Source organism: Cupressus sempervirens, chromosome 11, assembly GCF_028749045.1.
Source record: "Cupressus sempervirens isolate cs-2001-9-10 chromosome 11, ASM2874904v1, whole genome shotgun sequence".
NCBI lineage: Eukaryota > Viridiplantae > Streptophyta > Pinopsida > Cupressales > Cupressaceae > Cupressus > Cupressus sempervirens.
Window position 1 is genome coordinate 583,236,331 of NC_143128.1, and position 14,406 is coordinate 583,250,736.

A 14,406-nucleotide genomic window follows, 5' to 3' on the forward strand; every position below is an offset into this window, starting at 1 on the left:
TGGACATAAATGGATAATAATAGCTACAGACTATTTCACTAAGTGGGTGGAAGCAATCCCCCTAGTCTCAGCTATAGGAGTTCAAGTCTCCAAGTTCATCTTGTACCACATTGTTTGCCGCTTTGACATCCCATCCACCATCTTCACTGACCACGGAGGTAACTTTGAAAATCTCAACATGGAATAATTATGCACTTCCCTCCGCATCCATCACCGCTTTTCTAGCCCATATTTCCCACAAGGTAACGGCCAGGCAGAGGCAACTAATAAAACCCTCCTCAAAATCCTAAAGAAAGTTGTCAATGATTTCGGCCGTGATTGGCACCTTCAAATAAATTTGGCTCTATGGGCCTATCAAACTTCCTTCTGTACATCCATAGGCATAACTCCATACTCCCTAGTCTATGGTGCCGAAGCGATATTACCTATAGAAGTTGAACTTCCCTCATTACGCATATCTTTGCGAGGGCAAATCTCAGATGAAGAATACAGAGTAGCTCGACTCACCCAGCTAGATCTCTTAGATGAGAAGAGACAACAAGCCTATGACCATCTCATAGTCTATCAAACTCGTCTCAAAAGGAATTTCAACAAGAAGGTGCTCCCACAACACTTTCATCCAGGTGACATGGTCCTCAAAGAAAATATGAAAGTCCAAGCAGATCAAGAAAAGAAAGGCAAGTTTGAACCTACATGGCTTGGTCCCTATGTGGTTACTGCCTCCTTTGGCTCCGGAGCCTATCAATTATCTACACCAGAAGGAGAACTCTTGAATGATCCCACTAACATCATTCATCTCAAGAAGTTCTATGCTTGAAGATCCTTGGTATACCCAACTTTTGAAAAATACAAAAAAAAAAATAGTAAAGAGAAATAAGCGTCCAATGGTGAAAACTTGGCAATTCAAGCGCCTTGGACAGGTACCTTGGTGAAAACCTGGTAATTTAGGCGCCTTGTGCACTAAAGACTAATCCATTATCTATCACTATCCTATCCCTCATCCATCCACCCACCATCCCATAAAACACCTGCTTGTTCCCTTGGTGTTCTAATCAAATATCCAAAATCTGATGGAGCTTGTCAATACCTCTTGTACAGCTTGTAAATCTTGTACCAAAGCTTGTATTATACCTTGTAAATCTTGTACCATACCTTGTATATATCTGAATCTTGTCCAAAGCTTGTACTATATTCCAACTTGTAAATAATCTTGTATCCTAGCCTATATCCTATCACATGCACACACAGAATCCCATTTTCCTTAAGCTTTTCACAAACCATCTACCTATCCACCTATCAACTATTATAGACATCCCATCCTTCACAAACATTTCCATCTCACAAAAAACCAAAACATGAACAAACTTGTACATTTGTAACATATCTTGGTCTGTCAGCTTGTACATCCTCTTTAGCTTAGTATCATTGTATCTATCCGGCTTTTGTGTTAGTTCATCATTGGTCAACATCTTGCACACATTTCACACCTTGGTTAGATATTCCAATGCATCCTTTAGCTAGATCTCCTGTCACCAAAGTGTTATCCTTCTTAGTTCAGCTTGCCAGATGCATCACTCATCCAGATCCATCAGCTTAGGTGCTCTCTGATAGATCCTTGTAGGATATAGCTTTCCTCATGTCTGATCTTGGTCCGTTAGTACCTCGTCCTACCCATCTCGTTGGCAAATAGTTCTCTTTTGGATTTTCGCTTTCTTTTGATTTGGGATCTTCCCTTTTGGGTCTTGAAATATCTTTTCCAAGCAATCTCCTTGTTCCCTCCTCAAGGTTGCCACGATCTTCCATATCATGGTATGCTGCGAATGGGGCAATTAGAGTGTAAGGTCTTGATCAGGTCTTTTGCTTGTTTTCTTTTTCTGCTTGTGGGTTACCTAGTGTCGTTTCCACATTGCTTCCTCTGGGATTCATGTGTGATACTAGGGCAATCCTTGTGTGTTTTTTTTTAGTCAATTCGTCAATCCTCTAGATGGTTGGTAAAAAGGCCTTGATGTTCTTGGTAACCCTGGCAATTAACCAACAGTCCTATAGCAAATCTAGTGCTCAACTACATGGTGGTACTTCTCTTTGAAGTATCCCCCCGCTCAAAAAACTTCAATGGATTCCCTTCATCTCCATTATCCCCCATCCATATCCTACATCTGTCGCTCCTACCCCAGCTTATGCATCAGTATCTCTTTGAATCACTCCTCACGCTTAGCTTTAGGGATCCACAATCCTAGTCTTAGGGATCCACCAATCAAATCAATCGACCAAGCCTCATCTTTCAAGATCCACAATCCTAGTCTTAGGGATCTCCGAAACCCATCTTCCACCAGTCTGACTCTTTGAAATCCTGTTGCATCAGCTTTATCATTCTATCATCCATCTCCCTGCCATGGATTCCTTTTATAGCGCTCCGCTCCTCCATCCCCCCCCCCCCACCCAATCCTGGAAAGTCTTAAGCTTGCTTTACTATTGTGCCTCTGATTTCTCTTTATCATTCTCCCGTAGTGAGAGTTTGAGCTAACTCAGCCCCTTCTCTTCACCAACCTGCATCTCAGCTCGTCTCAATTTCTTGTACTTTTCAAGAAGTCGTCGAGCCTCATTTCTCTCCCCGCCACCTTCTTGAGGGGGCATCATCTAAGTCTAGTCTCTCCTCTTCTTATTCGAGACTGGGGCAACCTTGTTGCTAAAACATCTTCCTCGTGTCGTCTTCGTTCGAACTTCTTTGAAATAGTGTTGTCTCAACACTATGTCAAAAAGAGGCAAAATGTAGACACCTAAATTTGATTACACTGCTTTGGTAATCTAATTTAGCCATCTCTAAAGGCATCATTAATTAAATTCTTATTTAATTAATCCTTTTCTATCCCTAGTTGATTAATTTAATTAATCATCTATAGTCCTAATTGATAAATCAAATAATCTATTATTTATCAATTAAATCCTTTTCTCCTATCTAATTCCAAAAATCCCCATTTATTAAATAAATCTATTTGATAAATGAAATCCTCAAATTCAAAAACCCCTAACCTATCTCTAATCCTCCATTTAGCCTAATCCACCCCATCCACCCATACTAACCAAGCTTAGCCACTAACTCACCCACCCTCATTAATGCCATCCACTTGCACATCTCTAACATCCCTAATCTAATCCTAAACCCAAGCCTAATCCACCCCCTAATGTTGTCACATTCCTTAAACAAGTTTAAGACTTTCCTAATCCAAACCAAAGTCTCCCCTCAAAAAACCCAACCACTAAGTCATGAGTGCTCTTACAAAACATAAAAGACTCTTACAAGCCCACTCATGACTCTTACACCCATCTTCCACACTCTTCCCTCTTCCACACTCATTCCTCTTACATCCCTCTTACATACTCAACCCCACTCATCATGCATTTAACCAACCCTTTACCCTACCCTCTCACACTCATCCTCCTTGTGACAAGTGTCACCTTCCCATTGGTGCTAAACAAGCACAATCCATGTGCTCTCCTTTGAGTACATCCTAGCCCTCCTTAAGCCTTCATCCATCCTTGCATCTAATCCCTCCATCCCTCTACCCCTTAGCCTATAAATTGAATCCCATCCCAAGCCATTTCATCAACAATCTTTGAGCTAAAGTTACCATGCCCTTTTGAGAGCCAAAAGCCATACCCATACCCTTATAATGCCAAATTGAGAGCTCACAAAGCTACCAATTTGCTATTATCCATCTCCATTGAAGTAGCTTTTGAGCATCTTGAGCATACATCCACAGCAAAAGGACACATCTACAGAATCAAGAAAGCATGGAGTGTTTTCTCTTGTGAGGTTTGCACTTTTTGTTTGCTTTCTTTGTCTAAGCATATATGTGAATTTAGTTTTTGGTTTGTGAATGTTTACTTTATTTGTTAATGTTCTTTGCATACTAATTCTTGTTCTACAGCAACAACTAGGTGGATGTATTGTAAAACCTTGTTGTTAGGTTGAAAATCAACAAAGTGTATTCCATGTTGGACTATGTTGTCTTGCTTCAAATATGTTCCCTATATCACAATAGACCCTACACCACACGTTTAAGTACTTTAAATTTTGATAGATATAAAGTCACCTAGATATATATAAATTCATATATGTATGTGCACATATATGTATAATACCTATGGGGAACAAAATTTCATCACTTTCTTCATGATCATATAATTTTGTCCTCTCTACAGTACATCGCATTAAATAATAACTAACACCTTCATGGTTTCTAGGATCAATAATCACTACAAAGACATCACCTGCAAAACAAGTATGCATACAAGTATAGTATATAAGACAATCCAAATTGATAATTAAATAACAAGGTGAAATTCATTTTTATAATACTTACACACTTTTACCAATCTAGAGATATGATTATAATCATCAAAAATTAATGGAATATCATCAAAATTTTCATCATCTTTATCAAATGTAACGGTAACATCAAGTGGTACCAAAATCCATGCACCTATATATCCATGTGTTTGATTGATGCATTCTTGATAGTCTTCATCAATGTAACTATCACAAAAATATGAGTATTCTCTTGTCTTTAATGTTCAATTGCGATTATCTATACTCATGACCAAATGTAAGGAACATGTATTTTTTATCCTCTTGCAACCATGCATATTTTTTCTATAAATACCTAAATTTTCATTACAATAACATGGACTTGAAGTAAAATTAAACTTTGATAAATCAAGATAAATTTTAAAACTTAATTGCATAAAATCTAAACAAATGTACACATCCATGTACATGTTATCTCCCGAAAGTCTCTATATGGTACTTGTCAACTCATCCTTGATGATGTCCCAACCTCGTCTAAGGAAAAATGTGTCTTACACCATTCAACAACATCATGCACATTATTTATATGAACTCCCTTATAATTCATTTGATACTTTCACAAAGCACATTTGAAGCAAGCTCTAGCACCATCATGTTCACCTTTTTCATGCCCACTCTTGAAGAAGCTCCATATGTGTTTTATATTCTCATTATGATGATATCTACATAATGAATAAAATGGTCTAGATGATTTGAAGTGTGTATCACATCCATAAAACCAAACATAATGTTTATCAACATTTGTGTCTCTTTCTTTCAAATAAGAAAAAATATATATTGAAGTAATAGTCTACATAGTGAACACCATGTTCTTTATCATCACTTATATAAAAGTGATATTCCTTTTTAATGACTCATGCTTCAAGTGTACTCTGAACACCATCCAAATCTAATTGTACATGTCTATAACAAACATGTACCATAATAGTGACTGCTTAGAAAAAAAATCTGATTGAATTGCTTTCTAATGAACAAAGGAATAGTTCTCTACAAAATCAATGAATGATACAATCATTCCAAGTGGGAAATTATCTCGTAAAGTTTGAAACTGTTGTGCTTGCCACTTTGCTAAAAATGTGTGATGAGTATAAGGTTGAATCAAATTCTTAAATATATCCATAAATATTACAATAGGTAACTCCTCTTCAACATATTCCAACCTTTTAGTCTCTTTCCTCAACTTTGTTTCATTCTTCACATACTTGTAACTTTTTCAATTCACATATTCCTTTGATGCAATTTATTTGACCACTGGATCATCTATTTTGTCACATAAAATGGAGCATATAAACTCACTTCACCTACTAGGAGGAGCAGCATGAAAACCATATGTGTCTTCTACAAAATTTTGAAATACCTGATAGTGGAGATCAAACTCAATATGATGATGACAACAACATGCTTTGAACACTTTGTTTGACCTCACAAAGTATGGCTTCAATCTTTCAAACAATGTTTGCCTAAATTTTATATTAGGATGTTCACTACAAAATGACACATATAACTCATGTTGTGTTGTGTCAAATTAATGTTTTGTATGATATTCATATTGACTAGATGCAATTCTTTGCCTGATAACATCTCTACTATTTGATGAAGGACGAGTGTTATTAATCCAAAACGATATGACTAAATTTTTGAATCCCTCATCAATCCTATCAGAACAAGGTCCTCTACACATGATTGCCCAATTTCCTTCCATAGTATTGTCATCCAAAATTAATCTTCTCTTAACATATTCTCTTATTTTTTCCTACTAAAACCCATTTCAGATAAAATTGAAGATATTTGTCTATTTTGGGTCATATTCTTATTTACAACAGACATCAATATCAATTTTCTCAACCATGGACTTATCTTTAGTTTGACACTACTTTCCTATGTTTCTTAGACCTTGTTTAACATTTTCAATCACATTACTTTTCATGTTAAAAAATCTTCTCTTCTTTGATGTTGTGCCTATAGCTAACAATTTCAATGCCTCTTGCAAATTCTTTTTTGTAAGCAAAAGTGAAAGCAACTGATCTTGTTCAAGTATTTCAATATTATCAAATTTAGTCATTGTTTCTCTTATTATCTTATTCATTGACATTTTCTTAGACAGACTTAAGGGTTGAACAGTAGCTACAAGTGTTCTCAATTTATCCACATCCATTTTAAGTAAATGATCTAATTTTTTATGAAAAATTCTATTCTTTACAAATTGAGCAATGTTTATGAGTTTGTCCATACCAGTTTCTAACCCTTCTCTAACTTCTGTTACTTGAATTTCTATAAGGAGGGATCTTGAGCCTTCTCTAAAATTCATTGTTTGAGACTCTTTAGGGAAATATTTTGACCCTTCTCCAACTTCTGTTACTTGAACTTCTGTAGGGAGCAATCTTGATCCTTTAGCATTTTCTTCACCTTCACCTTGCTGATTGTTTGCAATACATTTATATATGAATCAAATTAGATTTAAAAAAATGATTGATACATAATTAAATTCAAGACTATAAAAATAAATAAATTGTGTGTGTGTGTGTGTGTGTGTGTGTGTGTGTGTGTGTGTGTGTGTGTGTGTGTGTGTGTGTGTGTGTGTGTGTGTGTGTGTGTGTGTGTGTGTGTGTGTGTGTGTAATTACATAACTTGTTTATTTTGATGATAACATGTCAAAGTTTTCTGAAGATTTCTTTGTTCTACTTCATGAGATCTGTTCCTTACATGTTTGTTTTGTCTTCCTTTCTTTTTTCCCATTAAAAAAATTTAAAAAATAAAAAAACTGTTGTTTCCTTAAAAAATTTACATTTACTTTATAAAATTCAGCTTTACTTTTCAAACATTTGTCCTCAATGCTCAACTAATGTAAACACATGATTTTTTAAGCATGTTCACCCAAACGTAATGTTTTTTAATAGGTTCATGTGAACCCAATAAAATAAATTTCCTATCAGTGGATTTTTTTGGCTCGCATGTTCATGTGAACATGTATTTGTGTGAACATATTAAACATGTTCGCATGAACACTATGTTTGTGCAAACATATGATTTTACAATTTTTTTGGATATTTTCTTACATTAAAAAAAATGTTGTTTTGACCCTAAAAATGAGATCAAATGATCTCCTATAGAAAATCAAAAAATGTCAAATTATGTTTCTCAGAGCAAGCTTTCTAATGACTATAATTTTAATACGTATTATATTCATTTCTTGACTTTCAAATATGAGTTTAACTCGTTATAGGTTGATTAATGATTGAACATCACTGACTTTGACTCTTCGAGAAAAACTGTAAATTAGCTCAAAAAAAAATAGAAAAATATCTAGGAAATAGGTTTCTAAGATAGCTTTCTATTAAAAAAAGAAAATTTTATTTATGATAAATTGAGTTCATTTATCCATGTCAAAATGAACATATGTCTAAATTTGTCATGTCCCCTTTTCAAATAATTAAAAATAATAATCTTTTCTAAGGCAGGCAGGCCCAAAAAGGTGAAGTTTCGGAAAAAGGGGATAATATTTGGAAGCTAATGGACTAATAAATGAAAATTATTATTAAAATAGGTTTTATTAACCCCTCTTGGACGTGAGTTAGGGTTATGCCCTCTTTTAAGGGGTTTGGAGGCATTTTGGGTTGATTCCAGAACTTGATTTTTGCTCATTTCTTTGTTGTTTTTCAGAGGCTGCCAAACCTGTGGAGAAGGAGACCCAAGAATGGGAGTTTTCAGGTTTCTAGGAAGGCTAAGGATGGGATTTTTAAGCCATTCCATGTGCATGCTCATACAGAGTTTTTCTTTGTGCTGAACAGTGCAGATTTGTGGGTTTTCGGGTGTGTTTTTTGTATGAGTTTGGTGTTTTCAGTTGAGTATTTCATATCAGTTTGGGTTGCTGCTGTATTTTAGACTTTAAGATGTTAAAATAGATCTGAATATATGTATTGGGACATGATTAAACTTTTGAGATAGATTATTAGTATTTTTGTGGTGTTTTCGGGCATTTTTGTGTTAATTTCGGGAGCCGGATGAGCATAGTTTTTGTCCTACATTTGTGAACTGTTGTGTAAAGGCTATAAAAATCTATAAATTTCATTTTTTAGGCCGTTATGCTGCTGAAATTTCTGTAAAAAAAATTTCATTTTCAGATTTATTAATAATTTGTGAAGTTGTGAAGTTTTTTGGCACTATTTCGGACATACCCGATTTGGGTTTTATTGAGACATTGGTGGATCTTTGTAATATTGGTTGTTTGATTTTAAAGATCTGATTTGAGGCTTGAAATATCATACAAAATCAGTAAAGGGACATTTCAGAATTATGATTTATGTCACTTCAAATCTTCAAAAACTATATAATATTCAAATAAATTGAATCAAACCAAATGCATCCTCTAGATGTTGATGTTATAAATCCAACACTGAAATAATTACCTCATTATAATTTATAGAAAAAATGTTATGCTTGTCAAAATGACTATCACTCTTTAAAAATATTGATTTTTCATATGTACCAATTTTCAGGGGAGAAGAAAATTTTGACTTGAATAATTTTTTTTAAATTAAAACATATGGTTAAAAAGTAGGAATAGAGTACTAGAAATCACTAGTCTACATCACTTTTATATTATTCATATTTTTATAGATACAGTCACTCAAATGTGAGGTTTGTTTTAAAAATATTAATTTTAGTGTCAAAATTGGTCAAAAAGTGGCACCCACTATTGTGGGATCACCCATAGTTTATGCACTTCATAATCTTCTTCAATTACATATATGGATATGATACAATGCATTACATATATACCAATCCAAATATCAACTTACTAGAGTTGGCTACAATACCAATTTCATCATAATTCATAAAGTCAGCCCAAATATTGTAAGTCAGGGTCTAAAGACAAATTCGGTGATGTTTTGGTACCTGGCAAACACTGTCAACATTTAGAAAATTTTGGCACTCGGTTGAACCTAAAGCTTAGTCCATACTCATTACTTCCAAGTAACTCAAACTCGGTCAGCACTGTGTGACTTGGTGAACATTAAGAAACTCGGTAGCTACTAAATCACTTGGTTGACACTACATGACTCGGTCAACACTAGATTCCCATCATTAATATTGTGCACTTGGTAGATATGTAGTAGAACTTGGTTAACATACTAGAGCTTGGTTAACACTATGATCTTCTTTATTTCTATTGAATAGCTCAGTAGCCTCTACTATGCTCAGTTTGCACTATACATAGTCTTTGAAGCTCGGTAAACACTATGTAGTTTGGCAAACACTAAAAACTATCTCGGGTGTTTGGTAGACATTGTATTCTGACTACTTGGCTTGGGAGCATCTGAAACACTTGTTTAACACTATTGAGTAAATGATAAGCTCGATAGAAACTATAGAGCTTGGTGGCAATATAATCAATTGACAAAGTGTTGAGTCACTAATAGAGAAATTGACCTTAATGTCAACAATCTCCCCCTTTGGCATTAGTGAAAAAAATACACAGATCTGAACATTCAAAACTATAAGTCAAAAACTTCCTTTATCATGATTTAGAGTCTTCAACTCAATTTTGACTTCCTACTACTGTAGCTCAATAGCATACTCTATTTTTTTGATTTTTCAAAATTGCTTTTGTGAAGATATTTTTTACTTATCTGTAAAATTAACTACATAATATTATACTACTCCTCCATACATATATCTCTCCTATATACATACATTTGAAATTATAGTAATCTTCTCCTCCTTTTATATTAATACTCCCCTTTTATGACATAAATATCAAAGGTGTATAATATCTATATGTTAATACCAAAATATGACAAGAATAGAATGTACCTTTAGAATTAGTGTCATGGTCTTCTCCCAATTCTCTTGTAATACTTTACTTGCATGCAAGGCAATCTAAAATTCTACTAATAATTCCATCATATGGTTAACTAGGGAAAAGTTGTTGTCATGGATGAGTGTCTTTGCATGTGCAATGTGTCTCTGCAATGCATCCATGGTTGGAAGAATCATGCCCTAAATTTTTGCAAGTGTGACCCCAATTCTAGCTTCTTCCATCAATAATTATGCCTATAGATTTTTCAAATATCTGATCTTTGAGAAATGTGCAGAACTATAACTTGGGTCAAGTGACAATTGGTGTGCACTTGCCTTCATATCTTCATCTATCTTGGACAGTTTATCATTGATCTCCTTTGTGAAGATAGATGTATCAATCAATTTTACAAATAGTGAAATAACATTACTTATAGATGTCTCCAATAAAACAAGAGTAGTAGATAACTCTACTTGATCTATTGCAATTTTCTAGTGCAACTTGTTCTAATACTTTGTTCTCACATTTTCTTTTACCTCTTTGTAGCAGTTTATCTTGTCCATTAAGATCTTCATTGAATTTGTGGACAATTTCAGTTAGCTTATCAAAAATAGGTTGTGAACTATCAACCTCAATACTTAGAGCATCAATAAATATGTGCTTTATGTCCTCAAGGACATTATTTATTTTCTTCTTTTCTTCTCTAAGATTATGTTGCTTATCTCTCTTCTATAATAGTTCACCTAGCATATTCATTTGATTAGGGCTGAGGATAGAGATATCCCAATTTGGAATAACTATGTCCTCATCTAGATCAATTTCCTCTTCTTTACCCTTTTTTTTTAGAATGGTACAAACAATTTGCTTACCCTTGTCTAAGACTTTAGTGCTCAGTTGAGATTGATTCTCAGTTGTCATTACACTAGCTATGGATACACTTAGAATAGATATATTTATAGAAATTTATGGACTACCACAAATGTAGAAATGGCACTAACAATAGGAATAACTTGTTTCTCGATCAAGCTTGATGATGGAGGAACTTGTTTCTTGGTAGATGAAGTGTTGGGAACTTTAGTTAATGTAGCACTTAGCTGAATAGATCCAGAGTTTGGTTGGGTGCTTGGTGTAGTAGTGGTATCCACAACCAATTTGGTAGAAGCTTTCTCTAAGCTAGATTGTACTAAGGCTATGCTCGGAGAGTGAGGAAATGAAACCATGACTCCTACTTCAATTTTCTCTACATATGTTTCCTCAATGTTTTGTATCTCTAGAAGGCTTCCTCTAGTAGCTTTATGTTCTTCTTCCTCATCATCAAGGTTGACATCTTCTACCTCATCATATTTTATTTCTACTTCTTCTTCCTCATCTTCATCATCCTTGTCATCAACGTGCACAACAAAGTCACTAGGTTAATGCAACTAATAGATGTTTTCCATGTAGTAGTAGCTACCTTCACCACAAATTCAATATCATTAAGCAATATCATACGCGTGTTTAACTTGAGAGTGAACTTATTCTCATTTTTCTTCAAGTATTCCTACACTTCCTTCTCACTAAGACTAGGCATGAATTGCCTCAAAGTATGTTCAAAGATGTCCTTTGCAGTTTTCTTTGCATTTTCCCATCTAGGTTTTACTACCTCCATAAGTTCATTAGGAATTTATTGTGAAATCTCATCTGGAGAATACTTCCATTTGCCTAATTTTTTCATGAGTGTATCCTCTGTCTTATTTTTCTCTTCTTCATTCATTATCTCATATTTGAAATTTAAAACATACCATGCTAGTTCCTTCTTCCATTTTCTTCAATCTTTCTTGGAGTGTAGGTGAAGATCTTTTGAAGATAATCTATTCTACTTCATCTTCACCTTACTTCAATTTTTTTTTGGATTGGGCTACCCTTCTACTAAATATAACAGGGGAGGATTTGGTAGGTCTGGTTATGTTGAGCTTCCCTTTCTTCTTGGGAGGCTCTTCCTTCTTAGATTTAGATTCCTCTACTTCATCCTCTTCATCATCCTCTTCTACATCATCTCCTTTGCCTTATGTCAGCATGAGAGTAGAACTTTCTTGCTTTGTAATTTTCATTAACTTTTCTATCGTTTTCCTTCCTTTATTCACTGCTTGAGGTAGCTTGATCTCAAGCTCAATTTTTTTCTTTGCTTCATCATATGTTCCAAAATAGGTGGCTTTAGGATCCATAGGCTCATTAAACAAAGCTTCAATAATATCTTTAGTGTCATCAATGTTAACCTCATACTTTAGAGGCTTAACCCATGCCACTTTAGGTCTAACTACCTAAATGTATACTTGTCACAGTCAACCATAAAATGGATATCTTGCTCATAGTCTTCCACAAGATTCCTAGGAACCCTAAACCTATTTTTCATTTTTTCTTTGAATATTTCAAAATAATTATCCATGATGCTATCAAAATTCTTACCCCTTTCTGCTATATATTCATTGATCTGATATAAAATATGAACATCCTTCCTCCATACTATAGAACCTTTGGAAGCGAAAAACTTTTGAACAAAGAAGAATAAACATGTCAAAAGGGAACTGAACTTACATAGGTTGTTCTTTAACACTCTAATGCTCTCCATTTTCTTCTTGAATTGGTTCAACAGTAACTCAACAAGATCAAAGGATATATCATCTTTACCACCTTGTATGCAAGATCAATTGCTTCACATGACACATTGTTTAACTAAATAGAGTTGTAAATATTGTGAGTGCAATCACATGTATGTCAAACATCAACTCCATGCATGTTGTGTCAATCAGCTTCATCCCTCTTCTATCTCACTTGGCAATAGTTTGCTTACCCAATTCTACTTGACCTAGAGTTTTGGTCATCTTTTCTTTGTTTAGCATTAGTAGTCATGTGATTCTATGAATCGTTTTCTTTGTTAACTAAATGGGTTGATCCAACCATAATTGCCCATTGTGAACATAGATTAGGATAACAAAGTTAAATTATAAAAAGAGCTAGAGTAATTATATTATAATCATTATAAAAATGGTCATACAATGGTTCTATTAAATGATGAATAGAAAAAGAGCCAATATTTTGAAACACCAAAAAGATATATATTTTATTCAAATAGTGTATACAAGTAACATCATTACAAATAAAATTAGCTAAAAGCTCATTTATTAAAAATATGGTATTCCATGATCATTCATTTCTCAATACAAAATAATGATATGCAAAAATATATTATCCCCCATGACATGGAGTAGATTTCAAGACAAAAAATAGTAGTTCAATATTCAATTCCACATTTCTAGGATCTATTGTCCTTAAATCCACTAATTTTCTCAACGTGGTTGTGCATGAAAATATGTCTGAAGAGTGTACATATTTAGGAAATAAACTTCATTAAAATCCTAATGACATATAGGTGACACAACCAAGGATGAATAAGCCCACAATGAATATGTCCAAAAAAAGTACAAAATTAACATAGGGAAGAAACAACATGAAAAATTTTGAAGATAGGAGATTCAGTTAATTATATGCATATATAATGGTATTTTTTCTTCAAACCTATTGCAAAACAAGCATAAAAATTTGTAGTATTATAATTATAGACTCAATCACAATGTGCACAAGATCTTATCCTCCAGATCTCCATAATACATTGTCTTGCCAAGTTACATAATGAATATTACCCATATAGACATCACAACACATAGTTTGGCACAAAAGAATCTCACTTTCTATTCATTATGAAATGTGTTACAAAAAATAAGTTAGACCCTAAATATAGGATCAAAAATTATAAAATAAGTACATAGATATGTGAATGCAAAGATATAGGTATGTGTGTAATCCAAAGATCACTATGAAGAGACACAAACAATTGTGCATATGAACAAAGTGTTATACAATGAATTTACACTCATTTCTCAATGTACCAATGAATAATATATTACCCAAGAGTAAATAAACTATAACTTTATGAATATAATACTATATAATGTTTGATCAGAGGATAAAAATCCAAGAAGGGTTATCTTAAAGATTCAACAAACATGTTGAACACACGATCAAATAATTGCACACACAAACATCCATATTAGAAAATAGGAATGTAAAGCACAAATCAAAAAAAAATGATCTTAGATTTCCAAGAGCCTAAGATGCTCTTACATCAGACACCAAGGGTTATTAGGAAAACTTATGTCCACAACAAAACCTCAACACAAAGTACTCTAAATAATTATCT